This window comes from Aythya ferina, assembly GCF_964211825.1.
Source record: "Aythya ferina genome assembly, chromosome: 3".
In the NCBI taxonomy this organism is placed as follows: domain Eukaryota; kingdom Metazoa; phylum Chordata; class Aves; order Anseriformes; family Anatidae; genus Aythya; species Aythya ferina.
In genome coordinates this window covers 31137539-31156259 of record NC_140298.1, presented here as the reverse complement: position 1 = coordinate 31156259, position 18721 = coordinate 31137539, and positions in this window count along the sequence as shown.

The window sequence follows — 18721 nt, the reverse complement described above, 5'->3', positions numbered from 1 at the left end:
TCCAAACTGTTACCTAGGCATATAGCAATGAGAACTCTGTTTCTACTCTGTGGCAGGTTTAAGATATCAAGGGTGATGAACCTCTTCATTTACACAGGTCTTACAGACTTGATCTCAAATGTGGTGATAACTCTGTGTATTAGTAACTCCTACAAGTGTTGCAGTTTCTAACACAGTTGAAGTCTATGTTCAAAACATTGATTCATTGACATTATAAGATTTATGATTTTGTCTTGTTTTTGCCAAATTCTTCCCTTAGGAATAGAACAAAATCACTAAATTCAACAAGAAAAAATATGAAAGAAAAAAAAATCCATGGTTCATTTTAATGTTTCCTAGATTTTGACTTCTCAGTTCAAGTGACCTTTTTGTTTTGAGATTTATTTTGACTGTATGTAAAAATAATGGTTAAAAAATTAGCTAACTATGAAAGTGGCCCATTTTCCTTGACCTTTTGTGAATCATGGCAGCTTATATCTAATTTTCTGGATTACCGATCTTCCCATAGAAGTAACCAAACATTTTACTCAGACATAAATAGGATTCCAGGAGGTTAAACACCTCACAGGAGACTCCATGTTCAGTTCAAATTTCAGTTAGTAAACCTCAAGCAGAAGAAATTTGCCAAGCTTTGTGCCAGTTTAATTCGCTTATCTCCCAGTTACTTTGCATGCATCTCTTGCTTACTTTCTATTGATTTACTGCATACTTGAGTTTTTTCCCTGTGCTTCTTATAGATGTATTCTTGGAGTTTGAATGCTCTGAAGAAGGTAAGACAGGAATTTCTGTTAAGTATTCAGGTCTTTGACTACGGACTCTTCCAGTTAAGTCTGTCTATTTTAGATTTGCTTTCTCAAATTTGGCTTATGACTAGCCTACTTCTTTATATGGTGGAATTTTAGTTAATGGATCCGCGAGGAACTTCATTAGAGTTTAGACTTAATGCATTCTTATAACCCCAAAAATAGGAAAACACAAAGATAGAGCTTTTCTATTTCATCATTTTTATATTTCCTTCCAACTTTTCTCTTTTGAAATAGGCCTTTCACAATTCAGGACCATATCCTTCATAGCAGTCCTAGATGTTGATTATAAATGAGAAATGTAACAAGTTCTTCCGGCTGAAAAACAAAAACAAAAACAACAACAACAAATATCCTTCTGCAAAACTCCCTAACCCCCTGAACTCAGCAGTGGTTAACTGAAGCTAGGTATGCAAAGCTACTATCTGAGACAAGCTGAGATATCCATGAAGTACTGCTGCAGTTCTGTTGACTTGGAAATGGCAGTTTTGCTTGACATCTGCACCACCTCAGGCCAAAGTAAATATGCTACTGTGAGCACTAAACCCTGATTAGTTCCCTGTGCTATTTGCCAGTCAAGGTAGACCACACGTGTGGGTAGAAGTGGTCTGTTGCTGGCAAGGGCTGCTTTAGTTTTAGTGGAAATTCATTTATTATCCTACCAAGCCTGCTGAAGAATGATTTGCTATCCAAAACAAAGCTAACTATGGGTATGTACACATTTTCACTCTCTTCCAGCAGATTTTATGCAAGTGGTACCATTAGGGGTCTTTAAAATGCCAGAACACTGGTGTGTGATCACCTTACCCATTCTGGAACATTTCCACAGTCACTTTTCCTACTTCATCCAGTAATCACTTTCTTAAGTCCTGCCAGCATACCCCCCCCAGATATTTCTCACCTTGTCTACTCTGTCTGTACAAGGTTTTCCAAAATGCTGTACTAATTCCTGTGAGGTAAGAAAGTATTTCCTTACCTTTTACTGAAGAAGGAGCAGGCAGCTTCTCCCATAAGGTATACACTCAATGATACAGATGAAACAATGGCTGCAAATTTACTTAAATGAAATGAGTATCTACGGCCCTTGACACATGCTCTCTGCTGACCTATGATCTCACCTATGACTCTACTGTGTTCCTCATGTTCTCAAAAGTCCTTCTTATGTCCCTGTGGAATAAGGCTCTATGCTTTTCTTTGCTAAATGCCCAGAAACACAATATTTCCGCAATCTTGTACTGTCTGGATATTTTAGGAACTTACATATGAAATGGCAATGGGTAGAAGATGAAGTGCAAACCTGCAGCATGACAGAAAGCAAAATTAATGCTAATGAGAATTAATTACTTAAGAAATGAGGAGTTTCCTTGTCTCTATTCCACCAGCCACAGAGGATACTCAGGTTCTTTAAAGCAAAACTTTGATTTTGTGGTGGCCAACTTTCAGTGTGAAGTGCTCTTAAGATTTTCTGCCTTGGGCTGGTAACACTCCTTGATTATTACTTTTGTCTTGAGGAAATAAATACTTTAATTTCATCATTAGCCCCTCTGTGTTATTCTTCCATTTGATACATCACCCTTCCATCTCTTGAAACACAGCTGCTCTTCTATCTGTCACTTCTTTACCTATTGCATTCCCCTTTACTAGGGTGAGAAAAGATTACAACAGCTGTAACTGAAAAAATGCAGGCTGGCCCTCACTTCTGTTTTCATTGAGCACTACCATAGGATCTTTGTGAGATGTGTGTTGAAGGCTCCAAGAGGAAGGAATGCAAGGTACAGAAGTGTGGTTCCTACTGTTGAAGCTGCTGTGTCTGCAATAAATAAAGGGAAAAAAATTGTGGCTCCTTAATTTCACCTTAGCAAGGTTGGGATAGAATGCAAGTAAACTTTGCTTTACACACTAAAAGCTGGGGCCCATATTGTGCTATCACCAAATTTCTTTCATGAATTGAGCCAAAGATTTTGGTAAGAGTATTTCCAAAGATGCAATGGAAGTATAAAGGACTGACTTCACAGTCAGGAAGTCTACAGAATAATTTTAGGCCCTGCCTATTTTCTGCTGTAGCAGCTTGCTCCTTTTAAGCTTAGCTTGCAGACACTCTGCTCTACATTAATCTGTATTTTTATATCTATTTTATAAAATAGTCCAGAAACTTCCTCTCTGGAAAACAGAAGTAAAATCCAGCATCATGGAAATACAAAGGGCAGTGCCGGGGATTCCTGTGAACTTCTGCAACTTGTTTTGGGATGCTCAGCAGACCTAAGCAACTTTCTCTTAATATAGCTAATTAGTAAATTATTGCCTTCCTAGACTTCCTCTATCCTTGCATGAAGAAAAGCTATTAACTTATGTGGAAAGCAAGTATTTATGTCCACATCTGAGGATTTTAATATGGGTCTCTTATTTCAGGGGTGAATTAAATTACTGGATTTCAAACCAAAAGCAGCAGTGTTACATAATGCTTATTAATTTTCAAATTTGTTTTGGAAAGAGACATTCATGAGAGCTATTCCCCTTTTTTCAGCTCTGATTTGTTCTAACCTCACTGTGTCTGGTATTAGCTGTAAATACATGTATGTCCTTGGTTGCTACACAAAGGTTGCTCCTGCAGTCCAAATGATATGAGTCACTGAGCACTGGTGGAAAGAGGTACAACACCTTCTGCTTCCATTGTCTTCAACACAAATTGACAACGACACATCACCCCTTGCATAGCTCACTGGGTTGCAGGACTGGGCTTACCATGACTTCACAGCTTTGTCCATGCCTTGGTCCACATCATCAATAAGATAATATGCTGAAATGTAAAGAGTGATAGCAATAGCACAGGCTAAATCCTGAGCTTATGTGAGTCAGCAAAACACAGCTGATTCCAGTGATGTTATATCAATCTATTCCTGCTGAGGGTCCACTTTAAACATTTTAATGGCTATCAATTCAGAAGAAATACTTGGAATATATTGCTAAATAATTGCTTAGATGCCACAGCAAGACACAATGTTGTGCCACTTATTATTCCATTTAAAACAATATAAGCCATGTGTGAGAAATTAAATCTGTCACCCTGGGAAAGAGTTCAGGCTGTCAAAATGGTAATAGAAATGAAATTCAATTACCCATTTTCTATGTTACCCATGGTAATACCCCAGAAAATATTAAAGAAAATTGAAGAGGAGATTACCTTGTAAAGTATTTTCATAATATAATTATTGTTTTAATTACTATAAGAAAAATCTGTATAATTCTTCAGAAAAACAGCTGAAGGTAATAAGAACTGCAGTTGTTTGTCAGACTAAGCCTAGCTGCCATTGACCATGACCATCACTGCTGTGATGGCAGCCTCACGCTCACTTCTACGGATTTTCCTCACTGTGGTGATAGTCTGGGAGACAGTGCAGGATGGGAGCATCATGCTGAGTTCTCAGTAGCTGTGCAGAAGGGAATCGGCAAGGAAGTTCCTTTAGGTCCTTTTTTCTCTGAGCAGCCCCATTTGACTGTGTGCTCTTTCCCCATCAGAGCTGGCCTGGCTCCATCAAAAGTATTAGGGTCCCTAAACTGGCAAACATTCACTGAGGGTCCAGTGGAACCACAAGTAGGTAGGAGTTGGCCTGTATTTTCTTGTGTGGCTTTTCCAGCTGTGCAAATAGAGCTTAGAGCCTCTCAGTCTGGTTTCACCATAACATGAGGAATGGAGTAATTCAGCAGGAGGTACGGTGAGATACTGCTTCAGACCGCAGCTTCAGAGAGAGCTATAGCTGGCAGGTTAACACTGCAACCTGCAACCAGAAGTCACAAAGAACTGACCCTTAACACATTCACAAAACATCAAGCTATTAAGCATAAGGGGAAAGAGAAACACCACAGAGGATCCACAAAAGAAGGGACTCTCAGCTGGGATTCAGGCGCCTTTTTAGGTTTAGACCTACACTCATGCATTTGACACTCATGCATAGACCTACAGTTACTTACATTTATTCTGTAAGTAAAAATCAAAGACAAACTCTACTAATATTACAAATAATAGAATTCCTCAGGACATAAACTTTTAGAAATGAATGCTGGTGTCAGGTGTTTGTGTTGTGGAAGAGTTAATACTTTTTCAAGGTCAAGTTCATACAAGAGAAAAAAGGACAAGTCAATCAAAAGGAAAAGCAAGATCAAAAAGAAGCTGTTACGTGTTGGTTCTCTCCAAGACTGATGATGTTTCTTATTCTAGCACAACTCACTAAGATAATGCTGTCTTGTAAAGCCAACACTGAATACTGATTACATTATAGACATTAACAAAAATACCAAGAAAATGATGAATGCTTCACTAAGTGGGAGGAAACAGGCTGCTGCAAGTTTATGGCTATGTACTGAGAATCTCCTTAATCCACCACAAGATTTTCTGTTTCTTTCCAAGACGCTTACTAGGAAGAAAATGGAAGAGATTTTTAGGTTACACTGTGAGCTGCATGTATAGCTTACTCAGAGGACGGGCAGTGCTGGGTGGCTCCCTGATCTCAGGAGCGTGATCTTCAAGGCATAACCACAGGGTGTGGAGAAGCGTAGAGGGAGGCCACAGAGCTCATGTTCCTGAACTTGGTTTGCACCTGACCTCTAGGTGAGCCTGTGCTGAGATCTCCAGTGCTTGACAAGGCTCTCTCTGATACTTCAGCTAAACTGTTTATAGCTTGCTTGCTAATTTCTCTACTCTGCTGAAGCCTGCAGTGTAGAGATACCCTGATTATTAATTGACTTCTCATCATCATCAAGAGGCCTTGGTGGTACTTAGAGTGAATGGATAGTGTTCAGGGAACCTAAGTCCTCATCAAAACTAGCTTTGAATTACAGGTGGAGTCTATAGCTTGAAATGAAGGCTCATGTATACCCTGACACAGCCTAAATGGGCCAGTCCTGGTACCAGAAGCAGTCTGGCCATGGCACAGTGCCTTACTTAACCAGACTTGCTGATGTCAATAAGCCTGAGCATAAATCTGTCTGACAAGGATGACTTCAGGTTCACAGTTAATATACATGTATTTAAGCTCTACCACACAGTGCTGTGTAGATGTATTGTTTGCCTGGAGCTAGCTTGGGGCAATCCATGTGGGGCTGCACTGCACTAGGCAAGCACTCCCTATCTCTTTGCACAATCTGCTACATTTCTCTGTACCCCAGTCACTCCATGGATGAGTCAGAGGCTGTAGGGAAAGTGTCTAGTTTAATCTCCTTTTGGTTCTTTTCCTAAGCACAGTTTGGATTTGCCTGCTACCTGGTTGCGTGGGAACTCATTGCCCAAGAGGTATTCAGGGCTGAGTTCAAAGGGCTAATCAGGATAAGGAAACTTGTATACAGATAATATAGCTATAAGGAAATAATTACACAGGGCTAGATCATGCCCTTAAGGCATAGACTTGTATTCGGAAGAGTTTTGCTGGCATGAATTGGATATACTTTGATACTTGACATGTACAGTGACATGGGAAGTGCTGCAAAGGCTGCTGCATCACAACTCTGGCTGCACCCTCCCTCCTCAGACCACGCTGGGTTCCCAGCAGAGCAATCAGGGAGCAGTGTTTGCATTTCTCCAGGCACCTAGGCTGTGGGTTCATCTGATCTGTATGTCAGAAAGGAAAGTCCCCTATTACTTCCCCTTTTGCTGTGACCATATGGACAAGCCAGGGCAGAACTAGCCTTGTGTGATCAGCCAAACAATGGTGCTATGCATAGAAAGTCCAAAGGAAAGAACAAAGTATGTTAACTTCCTTTCCAAAATGAGAAGCAAACTCAAGATATTACTGCTGTATATAACATTATGTAAATAAATCCACATGGTTGCAGCTCCCTTGTTGCCTACGTGCTTGTAGCAATGAAGTGTTCTAAAAAGTTAAACAGGAAAACAAAACAAAATAAACAAAACAAAACAAAATAAATAAAATAAAATAAAATAAAATAAAATAAAATAAAATAAAATAAATACATAAAATAAAATAAAATAAAATAAAATAAAATAAAATAAAATAAAATAAAATAAAATAAAATAAAATAAAACCCACCAAGAACTGCAACCAAGTAAATCTGAGCTAAATCCTCATACATGAGAAGATGTGGTCCTCATATTACTGTAGAAGGGCTTTTAGCTTGGCTATTCAAGTGTCCTTTTTTTGTTTTACATTTTGAAAAATAATAGCTGTAAGGCTCTTTGAAGTGCTCAAGAAAGGTTTTAACCACGGCTAAAGAACAAGCTCTTTGTAAAGCAAGAATCAGAAGTTCTGCAGAGTAATTCTAGTTTCTTAATATAAAGTTAGTACAGCTTTAACTCCCCAGCTTCAAGTGAACGAACAATGCTGAAAGACAGCTATTTAATGGACCAAAAATTATGGGAACAGGGGTCAGGGAATAGCCTTAGCTATAAAAAAGGAACAGAAATCGAGAAATGCATTAATTAGAAGATAAAATAAGTCTAAATTCACATTCTAGTTTATATTTCAATATTGAGTTTTACACAAGAGTTTCATTACTTTCATCCTGGGACTCTTCTTATGTCCTTGAAAGGTCCTTGGATCTAGCCAAATTTAAATTAGATTAAAAACAAACAAACAAACAAACAAAAAACAAACAAAAAAAAACACCTTTCAATTTTTCATTTTCAGAAACTCTCTAGTATGACACATTTAGGTGATATTATGCATTGAATGTGCTGTCAACAATCTCTGTAGCATGCTGATGACCTGTACAAACATGGTCATTTTCTTTGTTAACAGTAGTTCAGGTCACCCTTTCATTAACACACTTTATTTCTACAGGTAGAGGAGATCTTCCAATCTATAAACTGATTTTATTATTTGCTATTTTACTGTTATGGGGCTATGCCAACGATCTAAGCCAGTTAATAAACATGATTTTATCAGTCCATCTTTTTACTCATCCCTTTACTTATTACTTTATTTATTCATGAAAACATATATACACATGGTTTTAAAAGAGTGATTCAAGAAGTGAATGGCTTCCACCATGAAGAAATTACTAAATCTAATTCCAAAATCTCAACAAATGACTGGCACATGGAAAGAAAACAGGGAAGGTGGAAAATTATAAAGAGGAATTGCAGGGAAGATGCTACATTCAAAGACTTTAATGGTGTCTCGGGATAAAAACAAATAGATTTTGAAGGCAAAGATCAGGAAAAATGCATCAGAAGTAGCAAGCAGGCATGATCAAAGGCATGATATGGGAAGTGGAACAAGACAGCATTAGTTCTCTAAGAAATTCTGTCTCATAATCAAAGCAAAATCTCCTGCTAAATGACATGTATAGTTTCAGTTGTTTAAATATTCTGTCAACTCTCGAAGGTGAGGCTAATACTTAAATCCATATCAGTTAATGATTTTCAGTACAAAGAGGGAAAATAAAGACAACAACAAACAGGAACAAGAAAGAGGTGGAAGTTAAACCAGCAAGAAAGCTTTTCTATCTGCAATACAGCCAGACCTTCTACCTTGTTACTTGTCCACCAAACAAAACTCTACATGAAGTATAAGTGGAACAAGGAAGGAAGGAAGGAAGGAAGGAAGAGAGAAGAGAAGAGAAGAGAAGAGAAGAGAAGAGAAGAGAAGAGAAGAGAAGAGAAGAGAAGAGAAGAGAAGAGAAGAGAAGAGAAGAGAAGAGAAGAGAAGAGAAGAGAAGAGAAGAGAAGAGAAGAGAAGAGAAGAGAAGAGAAGAGAAGAGAAGAGAAGAGAAGAGAAGAGAAGAGAAGAGAAGAGAAGAGAAGAGAAGAGAAGAGAAGAGAAGAGAAGAGAAGAGAAGAGAAGAGAAGAGAAGAGAGAGAGAAGAGAAGAGAAGAGAAGAGAAGAGAAGAGAAGAGAAGAGAAGAGAAGAGAAGAGAAGAGAAGAGAAGAGAAGAGAAGAGAAGAGAAGAGAAGAGAAGAGAAGAGAAGAGAAGAGAAGAGAAGAGAAGAGAAGAGAAGAGAAGAGAAGAGAAGAGAAGAGAAGAGAAAGAAAAGAAAAGAAAAGAAAAGAAAAGAAAAGAAAAGAAAAGAAAAGAAAAGAAAAGAAAAGAAAAGAAAAGAAAAGAAAAGAAAAGAAAAGAAAAGAAAAGAAAAGAAAAGAAAAGAAAAGAAAAGAAAAAAAAGAAGAGAAAAAGCAGCTGTTAATACTTGTTGTTAAAACTGATGCTTACTCTTGAACAGCCTGGCAAAAGCAGGGTAGCACTGCACCCAGAAGCATCCCTGAGGAAAATGCTCTGAAGAGCCATCTCCTTGAACATGCTTTCTATACTTCTTGTTTAACTACTTCACATACTCATTTTCAAGTCATCATAGCCACATTAATTAATAAATTAAAATGTTGACAATATAAAAAAACTTTTATCAAACTTGTACAGACAGTTATTAGCATATTTACCATGGCCAAATTGTTTCACTTGATTTATTTCTGAGTCAAAAACAGTTTCTGTGAATGCATCAGCATTTCAGCTCAACAAAAAATGTCTTTATTTCCTCCTTAGCTAAAAATCAAGTTTATAATATTCTGAATAATACATTACCTATCTATATGCATCCACCCATTTATCCAGGACTCAATTCTCTCTAGGCTGAGCAATGTTTCAGGTTTAAATTTCCCCATTCACATTTCTAAAAACATAAAAAAAGATCTTTACAAAACACTGTGAGTCAGAGGGGTCTATTTTCATCCAGCATTGGGAAGGGAATTCTTGTTCCCTTAAGTAGGGAAATTTGTATATTTTAATTTACCACTTAGATCTGGGTCCCTTAAGCTGTTCTTGCAGTTACTCCAACACCTATTTTAGTATTAATCATATCACTTGCTTTTTGCCCACTAGGCCTCCTACCACTTTGCTTTTACAACATTTTCTATTTTTCATATCAGCATTAGGGATTTCTACTGCATCACAGTATATTCAAGGCTTTGGGTTTTATTTCACTAATGGGCCCTTTCTGAGAGGGGGATATTATTCAACTTTTAGCTTTCTCTGTTGTGGGGTGATATGGTACTCTATTTTTCACCCATGTAAGTATATGAAATGTTTCTGTTTTTGTTTTTGTTTTTGTTTTGTTTTGTTTTGTTTTGTTTTGTTTTTGTTTTGTTTTTTGGTTTTTCAATGAATATGGTTTAATGGGCTTTTGATCTTCCATTGCTTCAAAGATTATTACACCTTATCACTGAAAATCAAATTCAGTAATTTGTGTATCAATTATGTAAACCAGAAGGTGAAAATAACAATGAGGAGTCAGGGTGTGGGAAGAAAAAGGAAAAAAACAACCCCTGGGGTAGTCAAGACCTCGAGGAACAGATTAGATGGCATTACGGGGAGTGAAAATAAAGGGGATAAAAGAGAAGGGCATGGGGCAAAACAACTGCAAGTCAAATGTCCTTGCAAGGTGAGGTAGTTGCTTTAGCAGCAGCTATGGCTGGTCCTTGGGACAGCACTCCATTATCCAGCTTAGGTACACCATGACTGAAGTATCTGAACTCCTTACGATATTGCAGCAAGGATTCCTTGCAGGCTACTGCCCAGTGGAGAAATCCTGTTGACTCCAGGGTAGCAAAAGGACGATACAGTGCAGGTAAGTACATAAGATGGCTCAGATATTTTCGGTCTTTTTCCTACCTTTTTATAGATGGGAGTCTAGCTTTTCTTTGTGCTTCATGTGTTCACACTGCTTTTTGGAAGGGAGAGGTGTGGGGGTCTGATGTTAAAGGCAACTTAAAGGTGGTATTCGCAAACCGTGTGAGGGACAGTCCTGTGAAGCTAAGGTACCTGTGTCTGTATCTTGGGTAGGAGACAAGGCTGCACATGGGAATGGGCTCTGACCACCTTGATGGACAGCGCAAGTAAAGCCATAATGTCCACTGAGCTTGGCAAGAATCATGGGTGGAGCTGGAGGAGGAATGGAACTGAGATCTTCCATGATACCCAGTTACTCTTGGATCGTTCTTACTTACTGCAACAGGAGGAGCACCAGGGTTTGAGACTCAGAAAGTGAGAGAAAGAAGGCTTTCTGTAAGTTCAGAGACTTAAAATATACTTGTGTATTTGTGCATAGAAAAGAGTGCATTTGTGCACTCTTTCAAGAATTACAGAGGTAAGCACTTATAAATTCCTATGTTCTAATAAGAACTTTTCCTCATAGAAGTAGGGCACATAAATTTAAAACCCCAGTTTTCTTTTGTTTGATGAAGCTAAATAGAAGAAAGCTAAAATGTAACCATGCTGCAACAACAAAGGATTTACAGCTAAAGAATGCATTAGTAAGTGAATACAGTTTTCATGTGATTGCAGTTATGATGAAGAATAATGCAGTGTGATCCCATTGTGGCTTATTTCTGCAATAAATTATAGTAGCAGGTTTTCCATCATTCTCTTTTTTTTTTTTTTTTTTTAGTCTTTGGGAACATTGTACATATAGCTGTTAATGCGCAACATATATCTGTATTTATCAACAAAACTTAAGAAAGCTTTATTTTTCATCTTTAAACAACACTAAATCTGGCCATTTATGGAAATTCAAGAAAATGTAGTTCTTGTAGATTGTGTGAGTAGTGCTCCTGAGATGCTTGTAAATTCTATTGCCACTCTCCCAAAAGTCTACTAAAATTCTTCACTGTCTTTCTTCACTTTGCTCTGTTCTGCAGATTGTAGCCAACGACAAATTTTATAGGTATAAGTTTTTATATTTAATGGCAGTTTTTATTGTTCTGTTTATTTTATTGCTGCTCTATATTAAACCTTTACTGTCCTTATTTTTTCAAATATTGTTAAAACTCATCAAAACAATCTTGCTCAATTATTTTTCTTATTTGATCAAGTACTCCTGTTATTAGTAGTCTGATGGGGAGATGTCAGCACCCTGCCCTCCACAGTAATTCATGTACTCCTTTTTGCTTCTGTGAAGGAAGAGAAAGTATCTATCCACTAGAGATGGAATAGAGAAATTCTAAAATTTCAGAATCAAATCAAAACTTGAAAAACAAAACAAACAAACAAAAAGGAAACATATGATAAAATTTAATGTCCTTATAAGCCCAGTAAACTTACACCGTAGCATCTTGAGCTCTGGAGGCAGTTTGGAAAAAAAAAAAAAAAGTGACATTAGCAACTATAAAGAAGTCAGTTCAATGTTTATATTTTTCAAAATATTGAACTAATATGTAATGGTTTTCCATATCAAGACTGCTGCCTCACTCTAAAATAAAAATACCCTAACAAAATTTGAGGAATTAACTTTTATGTTACAGTTAAAGCAAATATGAATAGGACAACATTCCAAGAAAAAAGGTATTAATCCCAAACAATTTTAAAGTAAGCAAAATTCCAAATCACAGGTAGGATCTATGAGTGATTTATTTATTTATCCATTCATTCTGTTAACTTTCTTTCAAATATTGAAGCTATGACAATGAATAATTGAATTTGAAATTCAAACTCTTTCTTTCTAAAACCTGAAAATTCTGAGCATGCACCAACCTGTGTGTACAAAGCTAAAAGATCTTGCACATAAGTATAAGTGCAGTTATACAAAACAAGCACTGACAGATGTCATTTGCCATTTATGTCAACAAGTCCTTAGAAGTCCAGTCTGGAAGGCCTTTGGAAAATTCAGTCTGTCCAAATTGCAAGTAAGTAATGAGTGTGACATTAATTTCTCGGAAAATGCAAAGCCTGTCTATGCCTTATCCCTTTCCATGACATGAAGAAAAGACATTCAGGGCTTTAAAATGCTTGTTACTTATTCTTGTCAGGTAAACTGGACTGCTGGATATTTCATTCCAATAGGGGTTGTGACTCCTTTAGTTATAAAGGAATGTAGGTAGAGGAGAGTAGCTGTATGAGTTTGTACATATACATAAATAATATCTCTTAGAAATTAGCTTTACCAACTTCTTTCATGCTCTTCAGACACCTCGTCCAGTTTCTCTGTCTTTCTTTGGAATAGTCTCACGTGTCCTTCATTTGGCCTCTATGCTTACCCAATAATTATTTGTCAATAAAAACTTATCCTTTCTTATCCTTCACACCTCTGTCTTTGCCCAGTGCAGAGCTACCATTACCCAAGAAGTGAGGGCACAGCATGCAGCCCAACACATTAAATTAGATGATTGCCCTTAAAAAGCCTCTCAATAATAACCACCATTTTGCTTTTTAAAAATTCAAATAAATGATATGTCTTTGAGAAAGGTGACATATATTAACTATGTGTGAAATTATTTAGAACAGTAATCTATTTTGTCCTTCCTTGGTAAACATCAGTTCTGTTTCTCCTCTCTGCTGCTCCATGAACACATCCAAGAGGCACTTGGATTCACAACATTTGTAAATCTGTCCACCAGTACTGAAGCCGCAAATAGCTCAGAAATGAGCTCAGCCTCTACTAAGCCTATGGGGAGGAAGGAGCAGGTGGTAAAAAGGAAGTGCAGCTTTAATCATAGCTCTCCATTTTGTTTGATAAAACATCACAGGATATGAGGCTAACAAGTGAGTGTCCCTTTTGTTGTATAGTAAGCATACAAGGTTGCGCTAGAAAGAATCATCTGCTGCCCATTTGTCATCCTTTCACCACAGCATGGGTGCTCTGAATTGCTACGCATCTTTAAAGCAAGCTTTAGGCACCAAGCTGGGCACATGCACAATAAGAGAACCCCAAAGAAGGGCTATTCCCTCCTTATTATTCCCTCTGAAATCAGAAGTCCTGTGTGAGCAAGCAAATACCCACTGCTACTGTCCCAGCCTGCTTCTGCTCTCAGCCACTGAGCAGCATTTGCCAAGCACACAGCTAGGGGAGCAGCATCCCTGCAGGTATCCTGGCTGTCCCCCTGCACTCACACAGCATGTTTGGGAAACTGCTTCCATGCACAGGGCTTCTGAGAGCTAATTCTCAGCAATTACACAATATCTCGCTGGTAATCTACTGCTTGATCTATTTATTTGTCCATTTGCTGACTCATTGCTTTTCCCATTGATACCTGACATATCAAATAACTTGGCTAACTCTTTCACTGATATGCTGTTGTCCTCTACTTATCTCCCGAATCAAATCATTGCTGCTTGCTTTCTTCTTCCTCTAGGTAGCTGACTTAGGTGGTAACATAATTGATTCCTTCCCTTTTAAACTGACATTGTTGGCTACTCTGTTTCCTTAGTTGATCATTTCTTCTTCCTTCTTGTCAGCTGTTATACTACCCTCTTGACTATCTGATTCCCACCCTGCAAACTCACTACCCTATACATTTGCTCTCCTGTCATTAGCCCTCTGTTTAGCTTTCTTTAGGCTCCTTCCTCTTTCTGCTTGTTTCTTCCTTTTCCGTACTCACATCATTTTCCATTTTCACATCATATGTCATTCATACTCTTCATTTTCTCCCTTTGGCTACATATGCCACATCACACCCTTGAGTCTACCATTTTACCCCCCGTCACACCCAAGGCAGCTCTGCACCTGGTTGTATCACCCCGTTATTTGTCATCACCATATATAAGACAAGGAAATTACATAAATTATGTAATTATGCTTGTAATTGCTCTTTAAATCATTCTTGATACTTATAATTATCACTAATCCGCAGATTGGAAAGATTTTGATGTGACCAGCAATAACTGTGCCATGCAACTTAATTATTAAACCTGGATTGGAATAAAATTTTTGTGAAGCAGAAGAGCTAAAGTATAAGTCAACAAAAGTATATTATTCCCTAATAATTATACACAGAAAAATAAAACATAAGCTAATTACTGCAGCTGATGAATAGATCATTGTAAACTTCTCAAAATACTGAACAAACTGAAGATATGAAGTATTTGCTTTTGGACTACAATATAAAATTAAAAAATAATAATAATATTTTGTTTGCCCCCCCCCCCGCCTTCTTCTTCTTTTTTTTTTTTTTTCTTTATTTTTGAATTTTATTTTGTCACTAAATAGGGAAATGATCAAGGTCCTACCTCTCTTCCCAGTCTCTGCATAAATCTGCAAAATGCCTATAAGTTTTGAAAGTGAGATAAAGGAAAAATAAAGTCTTACTGCTTCTGATAGAAAACTTTAAAATATATGAAATACAAGGATCTGGCAGATTCTAATGAATACAGTATTCTTAGTGACACTAGTTTTGTTTAACATAGTTTCTTCATCTTAAAAAGAAGAAAATTACCAAAGCCATATGAAAATTTCATTTTTAATTTACTACTTAAAAAAAAGTATCTTTACTGCAATGAAGTATAGCACTATGAAATATAATAAATTAATTTCAAAATGCTGAGGAACCTACATTAGTCATGTTAAAATTTTCACTTCTACAGAGAGGATTTTCCAGAAAACTGGTGCCAAACCAGATTTGGAAATTTCAGTAGTCTTTTCTTAATACATTCTTTTTACTGATCCAGTGTTGCATATGCTTTTATAGATCATCTTCTTCCTTTATTTCAATGCAGATGTATTTTATCTGAAATAAAAAAAATACATTTTTCTTGCCATTTTTTTTTATTTGTTAGTATTTATTATTCCATACAGATCTGAAGTCTGAAATTTTCACTACTTTCTAAAATTTAAACATAAATTAAAAATGGTTGAATGAAGTTCCTTTTACAGCGAACATGTCAATATGACCTTAATGTGGTAGAACTGCTAAACCTCTCACTGCATTTTGGGATGCTGTCTCTTCTTACTCTTGGTTCATATCCTTTAATATTGCCAATTCATATTTATTGCCATGATCATTTTGCTGAATGCCAAAGCCACAAACACTTTGAGGGAAGATGGGCTCTATTTTTATTTTCTCATTATTTTCAAGACTGATAAAAGTGGCTGATAACTGAGAAAAGATGAAGTTCCAGAGAACCAATATTTTCCCACACAATCAATACCTTTTTAACAGAGCATTAATAGTACTTATTCATTGAAAACATATGGGCAAGATCAGCATTTCTAAATATCTAGTTCTACCATTTATTTGCTGTGTTCTTTAAACATTCTCACTCTTAAATAACAAAAAAACAAACAAACAAACAAACAAACAAATTTATTTTCTTATTTACCACTCAGTTTCAGTATACCTAATGACAGCTTGGACAAACACATGAATGTCTGGCTTGGTGTTGATTTTATATGTGAGAGTAAATTGAAGAAAAGCTGATGTAGTGTGAAGACATCCAGCAGAGCAGCCATTAATGCAGATAAGAAAGTCTGTTATTACACTAATGTAAAACAAACAAATGTGTGATTCAAATACAGATAACAACATCTCAGTGTTAACTAATGAGATAAAATTTATTCTGATAATAGATATACTGCAACTTGGTCCAAGATGCCTGACTCTAGGATACTAAATCCTAGTTCACTTATACTAGATCTACATGAAACAACTTCTATGGATATCACAAGAGCTTTTCCTTATTTGTTCTTGGGTGAAGAGCCTGAAAACTCTTCCTTCAAATATAATACCTGTGAATAAAAAATCATTTCTAAAAAGCAAGCTGGACTTGCTGTGTAATGATAAACCATGGAGATTATCATAGGTTCCTACTGCTTGTAGTCAATATTTTAAGGAGTGTGATACAATGTTTTGGAAATGATGACTTAGAAAAAAACATGATGATTACAGGGGCAATCAGCTGAACATGAATTCATAGTAGCTCAGAGAAAAAAAAAAAAAAAAAAAAAAAAAGGATGCTTAAACAGTGGACTATGAGTAGAAGTGGAAAATTATTGTGATAATGAGACCATTGGAGTCTGTGGTATGCTGTGGTTCCTTATGGAATGAAGACTGGAAAATAAGTTAGTAAACAGAAGCACGTATAACTACAGCACAAGAGAGAGTTTACAAGCAGTCTTCTGTTTTGAAAGAGGTGTTTTCCAGTTGGATACTAAAGCAATTATATGTGTTTAGCTTAACACAGAGAAGATTAAGTGAGAAACTTGATACCATTCTTTCAGTACCCTTAAATCAAGGTAGGATATCTTCTGAAAAAATAAAATAAAATAAAATAAAATAAAATAAAATAAAATAAAATAAAATAAAATAAAATAAAATAAAATAAAATAAAATAAAATAAAATAAAATAAAATAAAATAAAATAAATTCTGTTCATCCATGGTGCATGAACACAGTGGGAAATCTACTTGGGGAAATTTTGTTTCTTGTGTTATAAAGAAGATCAGACAGGAGTGAAAATAGAAGGGAATAGATATAAGCCATTTTCACCCTTTAGTAGCAGCAAGTATTATGCATATATTTAATATTATTGGCAGAACACAGATACTCAAGTTTCCTGCATTTCTGAAGTTTCTTTGGTATTCTGTATTGCCTTCTGTCTATTTTTTTTCACTGAAAGAAATTTCTTTGATACTCTCCTACCATTTCTGTATGAACAGACAAAATTAAAAGTATGTCTATGGACACGCAAACAAGGTGAGTCCCACCAAATGTGTGCTGATCATGAATGAGATTGCTGCAGAGTCCCTGATTCTGGGAGCCTGCTTTGTGATCCTTTTATTGTTAAAACTCATTTATTCTCAAAGCTACTTAGCTTGGAATCAGCATCCAGTCACTGAGTTTCAAATCACTGTACAGTAACACTTTTCTGTGTCTGTAACACAAGTACAGCTTTTTGTTTTCAGCTGTTTAGCCAATGGTAAGGAGGTAGCTCTGCAAGTTGCCAAACAATTACTCACTTTATTTCTTTCCCACTGGGAGTATAGAAAAACAGGGAAAACACATTTGCCCAGAGAAGTTGTGGCTGCCCCATCCCTAGAGGTGTTCAAGACCAGATTACACAAGACCCCGGGCAACCTGTTCTAGTGGGTAGCATTTCTGCCCATGCCATGGGGGTTGGAAACAGATGATTTTAACGGTCCCTTTCAACCCAAGCTAATAGATGTTTCTATGATTCTTTGGCTACTCTTCTGTCTTTTTCTAATTTCACTTATACTCATGTGCAATGTCTTGTTTATTATGGTCATTTCAGGATATGTTTGTTGCTGCAAATAAAACAGTCTTGTTCTCTGGCTCATAGGGCAAATGGCCTGTTGCATCTCCCATCTACAGAGCCTAAACTATCGCCTCTCCTAAGATACTCAAAAAGACTTCATCACACAGCCCACTGGGAATAGTCTGTGAAACTACCTGAACAATTTCTGCTTGTCTGGAGAACCAGTGAAGGCCAGTTTGCAGGGAGCATGTGAGCAATTAAGCAATATGGATAGTCAGGATAGTCATGTTTCAGTGCTGCAGTCCATGCCTTGGGTTACCACAGTAAAGTTACAGTTTTGGAATCTTTTGAGGTTAGATATGCCTAGAAGCTCTTTTCTGGCTGTGGCCACTCTACGAAGAGAAAGACCTGCTATGATCTAGCCTGTGCCTTAAAAGCAGGAAAGAAATATGTTCTTTCAGCATAAACATGTGTCTGAAAAGCTGCAAGAAACAGATATAAGGGCTCCTTCCAACTCTGTTGTACAGTTTCTTGGGCATGGAGTTTGGGCCATGCCCACCTCTGAGTTTGTTAAAAATTGCCCATGTTCATTAGATGGAAAAGCACCAGAGCTGGCTATCCAGCTGTTCAGAAGACAAAATGAAAACTAAGGGAAAGAAAACAGTACTCCTCTTTTCTGCCCTAATCCTATGGGCTTTACTCATACCAAAAATTCTACTAATATCTTCCAAGTTCAGATGCTCACTTGTTCTTGTGGTATACAGTAATCATATCAAACATTTTGGGCTACACAGACCTGATTATCTGATTATCAACACATTGAAGCTGCCTCTGTTTACAAGGATGAGATAATACGGTGTCCTCATAAATGGCTTAAAGTTACCAGAGTGTGCCCCTGAGTAAGGGAGCTCTCCAATGCTGGGAGTGCCTGCAGTGCTTGCAAGAAAATCTGCGCTGACATGGGCCTTATGAAATTTTGACTTCATGGCAT